The sequence below is a fragment of the Phyllobates terribilis genome, unplaced genomic scaffold, assembly GCF_046119375.1.
Source record: "Phyllobates terribilis strain yellow unplaced genomic scaffold, ASM4611937v1 Scaffold_1__5_contigs__length_1240528914, whole genome shotgun sequence".
NCBI classification, from domain to species: domain Eukaryota; kingdom Metazoa; phylum Chordata; class Amphibia; order Anura; family Dendrobatidae; genus Phyllobates; species Phyllobates terribilis.
Window position 1 is genome coordinate 1,144,236,851 of NW_027362761.1, and position 16,846 is coordinate 1,144,253,696.

The window sequence follows — 16,846 nt, forward strand, 5'->3', positions numbered from 1 at the left end:
GATGAAGAAGAATATTGTGTATATACTCACATACTCGCTGGAGCAATAAAGGTCCACAAAAGCCCCTCTCTCAGGAGCACATGGCATGTCTGTTCCTTACGTTTATAGACCATTAATCTCTATGGGCAGCATCAGTGTCAGACAGAAGGACTAAGGGCCCACCAGTAACACTGACTCTGGGGGTCCACTGTTCACCTACATACGTATATTACAATATCCAAACTTACCATATAATAGACTGGGCAGTTTGTTAAATGATCATTGAGATGCTACCCTTGTCTGTACATAGAGAATCAAGTGTATTGTGCCACCTACTGCTCATATGGGGGTTAAGGTGCCCACTCCTGTAGAGCGACCTACAGGGGGATTCACCTGTTCCCCTGTTGGACAGTCCAAGGTTAGGCACCATGTAATGCCAAACTTTTCCTGTAGTGGCGCTGCAGAGAAATGAAACACTGCGGGATCTCTTAGTTTACTATTACTTCTATTACTAGTTTCCTGTTTTTCCATTTTTACTTTCCATTTTTTTCTGTCCAGTGTAGACAAAACTTCACGTTAGTGCCAATAAACCAATAAAAAACTGCAAGCGACTGATTTTTTTTTTCGGAATAATACTCATTGCAATAAAATGTGGTATCAGTAAGTTTATTGTTACGAAGTTTATGTCCAGATATTCATGCATTACAGAGTCCTTAATATTCAGTGAGCCCTAACAATATCAAGAGCGAGCAAAGCTGGCAGTTGTTGCTTTTATCATCACGGTTGCTGCAGCCATTTAATACGCAGAGTGCATCAGTTGAGATGAGTTTGTCATCAGTTGCTGCGCTCTGTGTAGGCAGAGGCAGCGACCAAGATGACAAAGAACTCAGCTTTGTCATCTTGGTCGCTACCGATGCAGAGTGAAGCAACTGATGACAAACTCATCCCAACTGTGCACTGTACCACTCCACTACTCTTTCTCTCTCCTCTCACTTCTAGTTTTGTGATAGGAGAGACAGGGATTAACTGGGAGAGATGTTGCAGATTAAAGTGCATGTGCTGCCTCTTTAAGAATCAAACAAAATACTCACTTTGTAATAGCGCTTACATTTTGTACTAAAGCCAGGTATGACACGGTTAAATCCAAACTCTGCAGAGTTTGATTAGAGGCACCTGCATAGCTTTTTCCTATAAGCAGGAAGTAGGTTCACTTGGTGTGCTGTGTGCTGGGGAACTGAGCAGTGGACTCTGCTGGGAGCTGCAGAGTTCAGTTTGTTGCAGACTAAAAGGAGCCAGATGACCACCAGGATTGCCGCACAGGTGAGAGACTGGTCTGTGTCTCGGAGGAGAGGTGAAAAGACCCCTTGATGCTGGTGTCTCTGATAGAACTTGAGACACAGCTGGACATTTATCTGCAGGGGTGAGCCCGCATGTGCCTGTGTATGGACTGTTTATTTTGTTCCTTTATGCAGGTGAAAGGCTGTTTGTTTTTCATTCTGCTGGAAGTTTATGCACTTCAATAAACCTCCTTGTTTGACCCAGAAACTACATTCCTGTGTGAACGCTACAAAGCTGCCTAAAAGGGAATAAATCCCTACAATTTTTACACACTTTTTCCAACCCTAACTAAAGTTAGTGCTAGGGCTGGAACTAGGGCTAGGATTAAGGCTAGGGTTAGGTTTAGGGCTAGGTTAATTGAATAAAAAGACACAAAATATATAACAAAAATAAAGAGTAATAATGTTAATGCATAACTCTTTATTTTTTAAATTTTATGTTGGAGATCAGCAAAAAGCAGAAAAAAAAATAGAAGGGCCAAAGGGCAAACTATAATTACATCAGCACTGGTGGAAGAACCTCATGGAGCGCTAACGATCCACGGACTAATGGTGCAAAATACTTGTGTATGTCATTGCTCCAAGTGTTGTGAGAGTGAGGGTGCCCTAACTATTGTTATGCAAGACAGGTCTATTGGAGATAGCTGAATTTAAGAAAAGACTGTGAAAGGTTGTGGAATTTCTGGACATTTTGGGGGGAGATCATGTGATCCTTAAAATGTCCGAAAATGTAGGTTTCATACAGTATGTTAGAAGGAATAGAAACAGCTAAACATCATTTGAAAGATTTTTCACCTTTTTAATGCCTTTTACTCTTTTCTTCAGTTGTTTGCCTACATAACGACTCTCATAAATAATTTAGCACATGTGTTGTGTCACAGAATTGCTTATTCTGTTCTGCATTAACTCCCTGGAAAGGCAGACACTGTAAATGTGGCTTCCAAGTATCTTAATCCTACATAACAACCACAAATGGCACAGTAGCAGAACAGCACAATGTGCGCGAGAGCCCGTTAAAGGCCGTCGGGCCACACAAGAAATAATAGTATCTTTCCAGATGAAGCTGAGATAACCCATTCACGGGTTTCGCTTTACTAAATAGTCTCGTGTTTGCAGTAAACCAAAATCCTTTTTAAATTGGATGGGTCTAAAATGTAAAGTAGGCAATTATTTTTCAAAGGGTCGGGTTGTTTATTCCAATGGAAGATGTGCTTTCCTCTTCATCGGCTCGCATGCTCTAGGAACTTCATGGACGCTTGCTCGGTTGGAGAACGCTAACACTGAATTTAATTAATCGCGCGGTTGATGCCGGGTGACTTAAAATGAGGGAGGGCAAACTGGGGAAGAATTTCAACATCTCTAAATGTCAGTGCTACACAACGATCCAGCTATTGGTGGGTCCACATATGTACAATATTTATCAGATCCAAATATTTTGGCCATTGTGGACCAGACACCGTTTAGCCTTTTTTTTTTTTTCTTAAGCAAACATTAGTTTAGTTTAAATAGTTGTAACTTTTTAACTTCCTAGACTATTGCCATGATTCCCATGTAAAATACTTTCTGATCATTTTTATACTTTAAATTTTTTCTTAAAATAGATTTGCTCATTTAATGTGTTTTTGAATTAATGTTTGTTTTTTATTTTTCAAAAGTTTGGACACACCTTCTCATTTAAATTTTTTATGTATTTTCATGACTATGAAAATTGTACATTCTCACTGAAGGCATCAAAACTATGAATTAACACACGTGGAATTATATACTTAACAAAAAAGTGTGAAACAACTGAAAATATGTCTTATATTCTAGGTTCTTCAAAGTAGCCACCTTTTGCTTTGATTACTGCTTTGCACACTCTTGGCATTCTCTTGATAAGCTTCAAGAGGTAGTCACCGGAAATGGTTTTCACTTCACAGGTGTGTCCTGTCAGGTTTAATAAATGAGATTTCTTGCCTTATAAATGGGGTTGGGACCATCAGTTGTGTTGTGCAGAAGTCTGGTGGATACACAGCTGATAGTCCTACTGAATAGACTGTTAGAATTTGTATTATTGCAAGAAAAAAGCAGCTAAGTAAAGAAAAACGAGTGGCCATCATTACTTTAAGAAATGAAGGTCAGTCAGTCCGAAAAATTGGGCAAACTTTGAATCTGTCCCCAAGTGCAGTTGCAAAAACTATCAAGCGCTACAAAGAAACTGGCTCACATGAGGACCGCCCCAGGAAAGGAAGACCAAGAGTCACCTCTGCTTCTGAGGATAAGTTTATCCGAGTCACCAGCCTCAGAAATCGCAGGTTAATAGCAGCTCAGATCAGAGACCAGGTCAATGCCACACAGAGTTCTAGCAGCAGACACATCTCTACAACAACTGTTAAGAGGAGACTTTGTGCAGCAGGCCTTCATGGTAAAATAGCTGCTAGGAAACCACTGCTAAGGACAGGCAACAAGCAGAAGAGACTTGATTGGGCTAAAGAACACAAGGAATGGACATTAGACCAGTGGAAATCTGTGCTTTGGTCTGATGAGTCCAAATTTGAGATATTTGGTTCCAACCACCGTGTCTTTGTGTGATGCAGAAAAGGTGAACGGATGGACTCTACATGCCTGGTTCCCACCGTGAAGCATGGAGGAGGAGGTGTGATGGTGTGGGGGTGCTTTGCTGGTGACACTGTTGGGGATTTATTCAAAATTGAAGGCATACTGAACCAGCATGGCTACCACAGCATCTTGCAGCGGCATGCTATTAAATCTGGTTTACGTTTAGTTGGACCATCATTTATTTTTCAACAGGACAATGACCCCAAACACACCTCCAGGCTCTGCAAGGCCTATTTGACCAAGGGGGAGAGTGATGGGGTGCTACACCAGATGACCTGGTCTCCACAGTCACCAGACCTGAACCCAATCGAGATGGTTTGGGGTGAGCTGGACCGCAGAGTGAAGGCAAAAGGGCCAACAAGTGCTAAGCATCTCTGGCAACTCCTTCAAGATTGTTGGAAGACCATTTCCAGTGACTACCTCTTGAAGCTCATCAAGAGAATGCCAAGAGTGTGCAAAGCAGTCATCAAAGCAAAAGGTGGCTACTTTGAAGAACCTAGAATATAAGACATATTTTCAGTTGTTTCACACTTTTTTGTTAAGTATATAATTCCACATGTGTTAATTCAAAGTTTTGATGCCTTCAGTGTGAATGTACAATTTTCATAGTCAAGAAAATACAGAAAAATCTTTAAATGAGAAGGTGTGTCCAAACTTTTGGTCTGTACTGTGTATATATATATAATATATATATATATATATATATATATATATATATATATATATATATATATATATATATATATATATATATATATATACTATATCATTGTACTGTGTCTGGCACTGGACCCGGGCAGACTATGTCATTGTATTGTGTCTGGCACTGGACCCGGGCAGACTATATCATTGTACTGTGTCTGGCACTGGACCTGGGCAGACTATATCATTGTACTGTGTCTGGCACTGGACCCGGGCAGGCTATATCATTGTACTGTGTCTGGCACTGGACCCGGGCAGACTATGTCATTGTACTGTGTCTGGCACTGGATCCGGGCAGACTATATCATTGTACTGTGTCTGGCTGTGGACTTGGGCAGACTATATCATTGTACTGTGTCTGGCACTGGACCTGGGCAGACTGTATCATTGTACTGTGTCTGGCACTGGACCTGGGCAGACTATATCATTGTACTGTGTCTGGCACTGGACCCGGGCAGACTATATCATTGTACTGTGTCTGGCACTGGAGCCGGGCAGACCATATCATTGTACTGTGTCTGGCACTGGACCCGGGCAGACTATATCATTGTACTGTGTCTGGCACTGGACCTGGGCAGACTATGTCATTGTACTGTGTCTGGCACTGGACCCGGGCAGACTATATCATTGTACTGTGTCTGGCACTGGACCCGGGCAGACTATATCATTGTACTGTGTCTGGCACTGGACCCGGGCAGACTATATCATTGTACTGTGTCTGGCACTGGACCCGGGCAGACTATATCATTGTACTGTGTCTGGCACTGGACCCGGGCAGACTATATCATTGTACTGTGTCTGGCACTGGACCCGGGCAGACTATATCATTGTACTGTGTCTGGCACTGGACCCGGGCAGACTATATCATTGTACTCTTCATCTCTCCCTCTATCCTCCCAATTCATCTCGCCTCCTCCTCCAAATTATTCCTCAACATACAATCCTGGATCTCCAAACACAGACAGCCACCTCATGCTCTCTCTTCCTCCCACCTGCTAACACTTTCTCTGCTCCTCCTCACTGCTGGAGATATCTCTCCAAATCCTGGTCCTCCTTGCCATATCCCCACAGTTGTAACATACCTGGCGGCGTTCTTGCATGGTGGTCCATCTCCCACTGTGCAAGAGCGCGCACTTGATCTCCAGTCCAGAATGTCTCTCTGGCTTCCCTCCATGCTGTCTGTTTGTGTTTGTTTCTGCTGCTTAAGGGCGGCGCCCGATCACTTCCTGCTTTTTGTACCTGCTGTGGGTCACACCCCTTGTGCGTCCTCAGCCTATTGCTGTCTGTCACCTGGTATATAACCCAGCTGCTCCAATCAATCCCTGCCTGAGCATTGTGTTTCATTCAGTGTGTGCTTGCACTCTGAAGGTGCCAGGTCCCGTTCTGTGTTCTCTTGTCTGCCTATCCTGGAGGCTGTATTTCCAGGCCTGTCTGAACACGCTCCTAGCCTGTTCCTCCCGCCTTCTAGGGGCCGATTACCTAGACCCGCTCCTGTATCTTGTCTGTCCTGTCTGAACACGCTCCTAGCCTGTTCCTCCCGCCTTCTAGGGGCCGATTACCTAGATCCGCTCCTGTATCTTGTCTGTCCTGTCTGAACACGCTCCTTGCCTGTTCGTCCCGCCTCTCTGGGGGCAGTATTCCCAGACCCGCTCCTGTATCCCGCTGCAGTGTCGGTCTCCTCCGTACACTCAGTTCCAGTCTGAACTCTCTCCTATCCTTTACCTGTTTTGCCTCTATGTCCGTTCCCTTCCTTTTTCTGCAGAGTCTGAACTCGTACCTAACTCCTGCTTGTTGTCTCTGTACTCCCGTTTGTGAGTTTGTGATCCACTCGCTACTTCACTGCAAGTACCCTGTGGGTATCTGGCTCTGCCTTTCTCTTCCTGTCTGTTCCGTGTGAACAGAGCCCTGTCCCCCCTGCTCTGGCTCCTTTGCTCACCGCTCCGGCGGTTCTAGCCTGCTCTGGCTCCTTTGCTCACCACTCCGGCGGTTCTAGCCTGCTCTGACTCCTATGCTCACCGCTCCGGCGGTTCTAGCCTGCTCTGACTCCTTTGCTCACCGCTCCGGCGGTTCTAGCCTGCTCTGGCTCCTTTGCTCGCTGCTCCGGCAGCCTTGCTCCGCTCTGACCCTTTTGCTCACTGCTCCGGCAGCCTTGCTCCGCTCTGACCCTTTTGCTCACTGCTCCGGCAGTCTCGCTCCGCTCTTATCCTTTTGCTCACTGCTCCGGCAGTCTTGCTCCACTCTTGCTCACCGCTCCAGGCGGCCTCGTCCTGCTTTACTCTTGCTCACTGCTCCGGCAGTCTCGCTCAGCTCTGACCCTTTGCTCACCGCTCCTGGCGGCCTTGTCCTGCTCTACTCTTGCTCACCGCTCCAGGCGGCCTCGTCCTGCCCTGCTCTCGCTCACCTCTCTGGGCGGCCTCACTCTGCTGTGTTTGTCCGCCACATCTGTGGTTCTGTTCCTGAGTCCCAATGTGTACTGGGTCCTATCCCGCCAGTGTCCCTACCTGCTAGTCCCTCCCTGTCTGCGCTCTAGCTGTGCTTGCCTGTACCCCTCTGCCTGTATTGTTCCTGAGTCCCAGTGTGTACTGGGTCCTATCCCGCCTGTGTTCCTACCTGCTAGTGCCTCCCTGTCTGCACTCTAGCTGTGCTTGCCTGTACCCCCCTGCCTGCATACCCGCCTGCCTGCATCCCAGTTGAGCCAGCCTATACCCACCAGTCTGTGTGCCAGCCTACCAGTCTGTTCCTGTATTCCCCTGTGTGGGTCAACAGCCGTGTCCGGGGTCTGTCCTGGAGTAGCACCTGGTCCCTCTGCTCGGTTCCTCCTTGGTGCACTGGCGTCGTATGCCGTCGTGCGACCCTGGTCGGATCGGGTGAATACCTAGTTACGCCCCTCCAGGCATTCACTCTCCGGCACGGTCCAGTGGAATCACTACAATCACACTCACACGCCGCTCAGCCCGGGCGTGTGCATTACAGCATGCTCAGGCCATGGTTCCCGTTGAGCCCCACGGCCTTCGCTCTCTGAGAAGTTTTCCAGCGAATACATGCATTAAAATAAATAAATATATATATTTTTTCTTAGCTGAGTTCCAGGCGAATTACGCACCCGTCCAGATGGATCTATCTGCTCTCGTTCCTGCGGATCCGCTACGTTACTATGGGGATCCAAGACAAAGTCGTGCATTTGTGGAGCAATGCATGCTACACTTCAAGTTCTACCCTCTATGTTTTCCCACCGATCGGGTTAAGGTGGCATTCATTATGTCTTACCTAGCGGGTGATGCCTTGGAATGGATCAACCCCCTATTTGAAACACAGGATCCGATCCTCCTGGACCTAATGGCCTTCCTGGTGGCCTTTCTAATGGTCTTCGATGATCCTAACCCGGAGGCTCCTGCTGAAGCTTCACTTCCCAATATCCCGGAGCAGCCCCGATGGGTAATGTGTGTGGGTAGCGCAATAGTCCTCCAGCCCAATGAGACTACTGCCCACCCAGAATCCTCACAGGGTGACTACGCTTTCCGGAATACTTCTCCCAACCTCAAGAGGCAGTCCAGACGTGCTAGACGTAGAGGCAAGCCGTCACGCCAGGGTCTGTCCTCCCTGAGACCTCCAGACCCCAACCTTGAAGTCCCTACTGAAGCTTCATCTCCCTGTATCCCGGAGAAGCCCCAACGGGTAATGTGCGTGGGTAGTGCACCAGTTCTCCTGCCCGAAGAGACTTCTGCCCATCCAGACTCCACACAGGAGAACTTCCTGCACCCGGCATCAGATGCTTCACCCACTTTAACCGGTGTGCATGTCCAAGGATGCTCCAAAGCTGTGGTTACCTCAGAGTCTGTGCACCTCTACTACCTGGCGGAGGACCCCCTGTTGCCTCCTGAATCCTCCGGGATACCACTCGCTGACAAATGGAGAGAGACTTCTCTACACCCGGTACTCGATACTTTGTCCGCTTCGTCCTGTGAGCCTGACAATGGGTACCCCAAAGTGGTAGTTACCACCGAGTCTCTACACCCCTCCAACCAGGCGGAGGACCTCCAGTTGTCTCCAGAACCCTTCGGGGTGCTGCCTGGTAGCGAAAGGACAGACTCTCCTATACTCTGTACCTGATACCTCGCTCGCTTCGTCCAGTGAGTCCAACCTAGTGTACTCTGAAGCAGAGGTTACCCATGAGTCTCTACACCCCTCTGACCAGGCGGAGGACCTCCAGTTGTCTCCAGAACCCTTCGGGGTGCTACCTGGTGGTGAATGGACAGAGACTTTCCTATATCCTGGATCTGATACCTCGCTTGCTTCGTCCAGTGAGTCCGACCTAGTGTACTCTGAAGCAGATGTTTTCTCTGAGCCTCTGCACTCTTCTGACCCGGCGGAGGATCTCTAGTTATTTCCTGAATCCTCCGGGGTGCCACCAGATAACAAAGAGACAGTGACTTTTCTTCATTATGTACCTGATAACCCGTCTATTTCTTCCTGTGAGCTTGACAAGATGTACCTCGAAGCAGAGATTACCCCCAAGTCTCTGTCCCCCTCCAACCCGGTGAAGGACTTCCAGTTGTCTCCTGTACCCTCTGGTGTGCCACCTGAAAATATGTGGAGAGAGACTTCCTTGTGTGCTGTTCCTGGTACTCCACCCGTTTCGTCTGTTGCTGAGGATGGCTGGATAGGAGGTAGCATCCTAGCTAACCAGATGGGATCAGTTTTTCCTGTGGACAGTGGAAGTGATCTCCTTGAAGTGAACGACTGGTCCTCGAATTCCCTGCGGAAGATTCTGGCAGGCCTGAAGAAGAGGGGGCGTAAGGGGGGAGGTACTGTAACATACCTGGTGGCGTCCTTGCATGGTGGTCCATCTCCCACTGTGCAAGAGCGCGCACTTGATCTCCAGTCCAGAATGTCTCTCTGGCTTCCCTCCATGCTGTCTGTTTGTGTCTGTTTCTGCTGCTTAAGGGCGGCGCCCGATCACTTCCTGCTTTTTGTACCTGCTGTGGGTCACACCCCTTGTGCGTCCTCAGCCTATTGCTGTCTGTCACCTGGTATATAACCCAGCTGCTCCAATCAATCCCTGCCTGAGCATTGTGTTTCATTCAGTGTGTGCTTGCACTCTGAAGGTGCCAGGTCCCGTTCTGTGTTCTCTTGTCTGCCTATCCTGGAGGCTGTATTTCCAGGCCTGTCTGAACACGCTCCTAGCCTGTTCCTCCCGCCTTCTAGGGGCCGATTACCTAGACCCGCTCCTGTATCTTGTCTGTCCTGTCTGAACACGCTCCTAGCCTGTTCCTCCCGCCTTCTAGGGGCCGATTACCTAGATCCGCTCCTGTATCTTGTCTGTCCTGTCTGAACACGCTCCTTGCCTGTTCGTCCCGCCTCTCTGGGGGCAGTATTCCCAGACCCGCTCCTGTATCCCGCTGCAGTGTCGGTCTCCTCCGTACACTCAGTTCCAGTCTGAACTCTCTCCTATCCTTTACCTGTTTTGCCTCTATGTCCGTTCCCTTCCTTTTTCTGCATAGTCTAAACTCGTACCTAACTCCTGCTTGTTGTCTCTGTACTCCCGTTTGTGAGTTTGTGATCCACTCGCTACTTCACTGCAAGTACCCTGTGGGTATCTGGCTCTGCCTTTCTCTTCCTGTCTGTTCCGTGTGAACAGAGCCCTGTCCCCCCTGCTCCGACTCCTTTGCTCACCGCTCCGGCGGTTCTAGCCTGCTCTGGCTCCTTTGCTCGCTGCTCCGGCAGCCTTGCTCCGCTCTGACCCTTTTGCTCACTGCTCCGGCAGCCTTGCTCCGCTCTGACCCTTTTGCTCACTGCTCCGGCAGCCTTGCTCCGCTCTGACCCTTTTGCTCACTGCTCCGGCAGTCTTGCTCCACTCTTGCTCACCGCTCCAGGCGGCCTCGTCCTGCTTTACTTTTGCTCACTGCTCCGGCAGTCTCACTCAGCTCTGACCCTTTGCTCACCGCTCCTGGCGGCCTTGTCCTGCTCTACTCTTGCTCACCGCTCCAGGCGGCCTCGTCCTGCCCTGCTCTCGCTCACCTCTCTGGACGGCCTCACTCTGCTGTGTTTGTCCGCCACATCTGTGGTTCTGTTCCTGAGTCCCAATGTGTACTGGGTCCTATCCCGCCAGTGTCCCTACCTGCTAGTGCCTCCCTGTCTGCACTCTAGCTGTGCTTGCCTGTACCCCCCTGCCTGCATACCCGCCTGCCTGCATCCCAGTCGAGCCAGCCTATACCCACCAGTCTGTGTGCCAGCCTACCAGTCTGTTCCTGTATTCCCCTGTGTGGGTCAACAGCCGTGTCCGGGGTCTGACCTGGAGTAGCACCTGGTCCCTCTGCTCGGTTCCTCCTTGGTGCACTGGCGTCGTATGCCGTCGTGCGACCCTGGTCGGATCGGGTGAATACCTAGTTACGCCCCTCCAGGCATTCACTCTCCGGCACGGTCCAGTGGAATCACTACAATCACACGCACACGCCGCTCAGCCCGGGCGTGTGCATTACAACAGTTACTTCTACCTCCTATCCACGACCTTCCTCAAACTGTCGCAACCCTTCTAACCTCATTCCCATCCAACTAATACCCACCTCCTCAGCTATACTAACAGGAGCTCTATGGAACGCTTGCTCTGTCTGCAACAAACTTTCCTTCATCCACGATCTTTTCATTACAAACAAACTCTCCTTCCTCGCCATCACCGAAACATGGCTCACCCACTCTGACACAGCCTCCCCAGCTGCCCTTTCATATGGCGGATTCCACCTTTCCCACACCCCCCGCCCAAATGGCAAACATGGTGGAGGCGTAGGTTTCCTCCTATCAGAACTCTGCGCTTTCACCCAAATCCCACTGCCACCCTCCGTTACACTCCCCTCTTTTGAGGTGCACTGTGTGCGCATCTATTCCCTGTCCAACCTCCAACTGGCCGTCGTTTACCGACCCCCAGGGCAAGCCACCACCTTCTTAGACCATTTCACCACCTGGCTGCTTCACTTCCTTTCCACTGACATCCCACTATCATAATGGGTGACTTCAACATCCCCATTGACACTTCCCGCTCGTCTGTCTCTAAGCTCCTATCCCTCACTTCCTCCTTTGGACTCACTCAATGGTCTTCCACACCCACCCACAAAGATGGCCACACACTGGACCTCATCTTCACCTGCCTCTGTTCCCTATCTAACCTCTCTAACTCACCACTCCCTCTCTCTGACCATAACCTCCTCACATTCTCTACCCTCTCCTCTCCGGGTGCACAATCCCCACTCCACAAACTCACACACCCTCGCAGAAATCTCAAACACCTTGACCTACACTCACTCTCTGAATCCCTCCTCCCTCTTACAGACATAAATTCCTTACACGATGCAGACGTTGCTGCTGCCTCATATAACACCACAATAGCTTCAGCTCTAGACTCGATCGCCCCTCTCACACACGCCACACCTCACACATTCAACAGGCAACCCTGGCACACTAAACTTACCAAAGAACTGCGCCGGGCCTCCAGGGTTGCGGAGCGGAGATGGAAAAGGTCTCACTCCATCGAGCACTTCATCGCATTCAAGCAATCCCTCACTAATTTCAAGTCCGCACTCACTACAGCAAAACAAACCTACTTCTCATCTCTCATATCCTCCCTATCTCACAACCCTAAACAGCTATTTAACACTTTCAACTCTCTCCTTCATCCCCCAGCACCTCTTCCCTCTTCTCTCATCTCAGCCGACGACTTTGCCTCATTCTTCAAACAGAAGATTGACACCATCAGACAAAACTTTTGCCTAAAGTCCACACAACCCCTCCTCATATCTACTCTACCCTCCTCCTCCAAACCCCACTACTCCACCATTACAGAAGGTCAAGTCTCCTCTTTACTCTCCAAATCACACCTCACCACCTGCGAACTTGACCCAATCCCATCCCACCTCATCACTAACCTTACCACAGTCTTCATCCCAACCCTAACCCACCTCTTCAATCTGTCACTAACAACCGGAGTCTTCCCCTCATGTTTCAAACATGCCGCAATCACACCCATCCTCAAAAAGCCCTCCCTTGTGCCTTCCTCTCTGACTAGCTACCGCCCCATATCACTCCTCCCCTTTGCCTCAAAACTTCTAGAACAACATGTCCACCTTGAACTGTCCTCCCACCTCCTCTCCTGCTCCCTCTTCGACCGCCTGCAATCTGGCTTCCGACCGCATCACTCGACTGAAACTGCCCTGACCAAAGTCACCAACGACCTACTAAATGCCAAATCCAAGCAACACTACTCCATCCTCCTCCTTCTGGACCTGTCATCTGCCTTTGACACAGTGGACCATTCCCTCTTACTCCAGATTCTCTCATCTCTTGGCATCACGGACTTGGCTCTATCTTGGATTTCCTCATACTTAACAGACAGGACATTCAGCGTCTCCCACTCACGCACCACCTCCTCATCTCGCCCCCTATCTGTCGGTGTCCCCCAAGGTTCAGTTCTAGGACCTCTGCTCTTCTCCATCTACACCTTTGGCCTGGGACAGCTCATAGAGTCTCACGGTTTTCAGTATCACCTCTATGCTGACGACACACAGATCTACCTCTCTGGACCCGATATCTCCTCCCTACTAACCAGAATCCCACAATGTCTGTCCGCCATCTCATCCTTCTTCTCCGACAGATTTCTAAAACTCAACATGGATAAAACAGAGTTCATCATCTTTCCACCCTCTCATTCACATCCCCATCCGACCTATCCATCAACGTCAATGGCTGTTCACTCTCCCCAGTCCCACAAGCTCGCTGCCTTGGAGTAACCCTGGACTCTGATCTCTCCTTCAAGCCACATATCCAAACCCTTTCCACCTCCTGCCGACTCCAACTCAAAAACATCTCCCGGATCCATGCATTCCTCAGCAAAGACTCTGCAAAAACACTAGTGCATGCCCTGATCATCTCTCACCTCGACTACTGCAACCTCCTGCTCCGTGGCCTCCCTTCCAACACTCTTGCGCCTCTCCAATCTATCCTAAACTCTGCTGCTCGACTAATCCACCTGTCCTCCCGCTATTCCCCGGCCTCTCCTCTCTGTCAATCCCTTCACTGGCTCCCCATTGCCCAGAGAATTCAGTTCAAAACCCTAACCATGGCATACAAAGCCATCCACAACCTGTCTCCCCCATACATCTGTGACCTAGTCTCCCGATACATACCTGCACTCAACCTCCGATCCTCACAAGATCTTCTTCTCTACTCCCCTCTTATCTCCTCCTCCCACAATCGTATACAAGATTTCTCCCGTGCTTCCCCCCTACTCTGGAACTCTCTACCCCAACATATCAGACTCTTGCCGACCGTGGAAACCTTCAAAAGGAACCTGAAGACCTACCTCTTCCGACAAGCCTACAACCTGCATTAACCATCGCTCCACCATACCGCTGCACGACCAGCTCTACCCTCACCTACTGTATCCTCACCCATCCCTTGTAGATTGTCAGCCCTCACGGGCAGGGACCTCGCTCCTCCTGTACCAGTCGCTGACTCGTCTTGTTAAGATTATGTAAATGCTTTTGTTATGTACATCCCTATCACATGTAAAGCGCCATGGAATAAATGGCGCTATAATAATAATAATAATAATAAAGTACTGTGTCTGGCACTGGACCCGGGCAGACTATATCATTGTACTGTGTCTGGCACTGGACCTGGGCAGACTATGTCATTGTACTGTGTCTGGCACTGGACCTGGGCAGACTATATCATTGTACTGTGTCTGGCACTGGACCCGGGCAGACTATATCATTGTACTGTGTCTGTCACTCGACTTGGGGAGACTATATCATTGTACTGTGTCTGGCACTGGACCTGGGCAGACTATATCATTGTACTGTGTCTGGCAGTGGACTTGGGCAGACTATATCATTGTACTGTGTCTGGCAGTGGACCTGGGCAGACTATATCATTGTACTGTGTCTGGCACTGGACCTGGGCAGACTATATCATTGTACTGTGTCTGGCAGTGGACTTGGGCAGACTATATCATTGTACTGTGTCTGGCACTGGACCTGGGCAGACTATATCATTGTACTGTGTCTGGCACTGGACCCGGGCAGACTATATCATTGCACTGTGTCTGGCACTGGACCTGGGCACTATATCATTGCACTGTGTCTGGCAGTGGACTTGGGCAGACTATATCATTGTACTGTGTCTGGCAGTGGACTTGGGCAGACTATATCATTGTACTGTGTCTGGCAGTGGACTTGGGCAGACTATATCATTGTACTGTGTCTGGCACTGGACCTGGGCAGACTATATCATTGTACTGTGTCTGGCACTGGACCCGGGCAGACTATATCATTGTACTGTGTCTGGCACTGGACCCGGGCAGACTATGTCATTGTACTGTGTCTGGCACTGGACCCGGGCAGACTATGTCATTGTACTGTGTCTGGCACTGGACCCGGGCAGACTATGTCATTGTACTGTGTCTGGCACTGGACCCGGGCAGACTATATCATTGTACTGTGTCTGGCACTGGCCCAGGCAGACTATATCATTGTACTGAGTCTGGCACTGGACCTGGGGAAGTTATATCATACTGTGTCTGGCACTGTACCTTGGTAGACTACATCATTATACTGTGGCTGTCACTGTATTTGAGGGCATCTTGCTGTCACCTCCTTTAAACCTCTTGGTGCCATTGACTGTAGGAGAGACACAGACTGCTTTTCACAATAGATGGCTTTACTTAACACCTCATAATAATAGCTCATGCTGAGTTTCTAAATACAGTGGTGTGAAAAAGTGTTTGCCCCCTTCCTGATTTCTTATTCTTTTGCATGTTTGTCACACTTAATTGTTTCAGATCACAAAACAAATGTAAATATTAGACAAAGATAACACAAGTAACCACAAAATGCAGTTTTTAAATGAAGGTCTTTATTATTAAGGGAAAAGAGAAATTCAAACCTACAGGGCCCTGTGTGAAAAAGTGATTGCCCCCTCCCCCTCTTAAAACATAAATTAACTGTAGTTTATCACATCTTTGGGAAGCTGAGTTCAATTTCCCTAACCACACACAGGCCTGATTACTGCCACACCTGTTCTCAATCAAGAAATCACTTAAATAGGACCTGCCTGACAAAGTGAAGTAGACCAAAAGTTCCTCAAAAGCTAGACATCATGCCGAGATCCAAAGAAATTAAGGAACAAATGAGAAACAAAGTGATTGAGATCTATCAGTCTGGTAATGGTTATAAAGCCATTTCTAAAAGTTTGGGACTCCAATGAACCACAGTGAGAGCCATTATCCACAAATGGTGAAAACATGGAACAGTGGTGAACCTTCCCATGAGTGGCCGGCCGACCAAAATTACCCCAATAGCGCAGCAACAACTCACCCAAGAGGTCACAAAAGACCCCACAACAACATCCAAAGAACTGCAGGCCTCACTTGCCTCAGTTAAGGTCAGTGTTCATGACTCCACCATAAGAAACAGACTGGGCAAAAATGGCATGCGTGGCAGAGTTCCAAGATGAAAGCCACTACAGAGCAAAAAGAATATAAAGGCTCATGCCAACAGTAAAATATGATGGTGGTAGTGTGATGGTCTGGGGCTGTTTTGCTTCTTCAGTACCTGGAAGACTTGCTGTTGTAAATGGAACGATAAATTCTGCTGTCTACTAAAAAACCCTAAAGAAGAATGTCCGGCCATCTGTTTGTGACCTCAAGCTGAAGCGCATGTGGCTTATGCAGCAGGATAATAATGATCCAAAACACACCAGCAAGTCCACCTCTGAATGGATTAAGAAAAAAAAAATTAAGACTTTGCAGTGGCCTAGTCAAAGGCCTGACCTTAATCCGACTGAGATGCTGTGGCATAAGCTTAAATAGGCGGTTCATGCTCGGAAACCTTCCAATGTGGCTGATTTACAGCAATTTTGAAAAGATGAGTGGCCAAAATTCCTCCAGAGCGTTGTAAAAGACTCATTGCCAATTATTGCAAACTCTTGATTGCAGTTGTTGCTGCTAAGGGCCCAACCAGTTATTAGGTTTAGAGGGCAATCACTTTTTCACACAGTGCCCTGTGGGTTTGGATTTCTTTTTCCCTTAATAATAAAGACCTTCATTTAAAAACAACTGCATTTTGTGATTACTTGTGTTTATCTTTGTCTAATATTTACATTTGTTTTGTGATGTGAAACATTTAAGTGTGACTAACACGCAAAAGAATAAGAAATCAGGAAGGGGGCAAACACTTTTTCAC

General features: G+C 48.5%; 1 protein-coding gene across 2 annotated transcripts in view; it reads right to left on the reverse strand.

The window, feature by feature from the left end:
• Positions 1-16,846, reverse strand: part of SORCS2 (sortilin related VPS10 domain containing receptor 2) — a 1,226,315-nt gene that overhangs the window by 64,753 nt on the left and 1,144,716 nt on the right. The gene's annotated exons all lie outside the window — the stretch shown is intronic.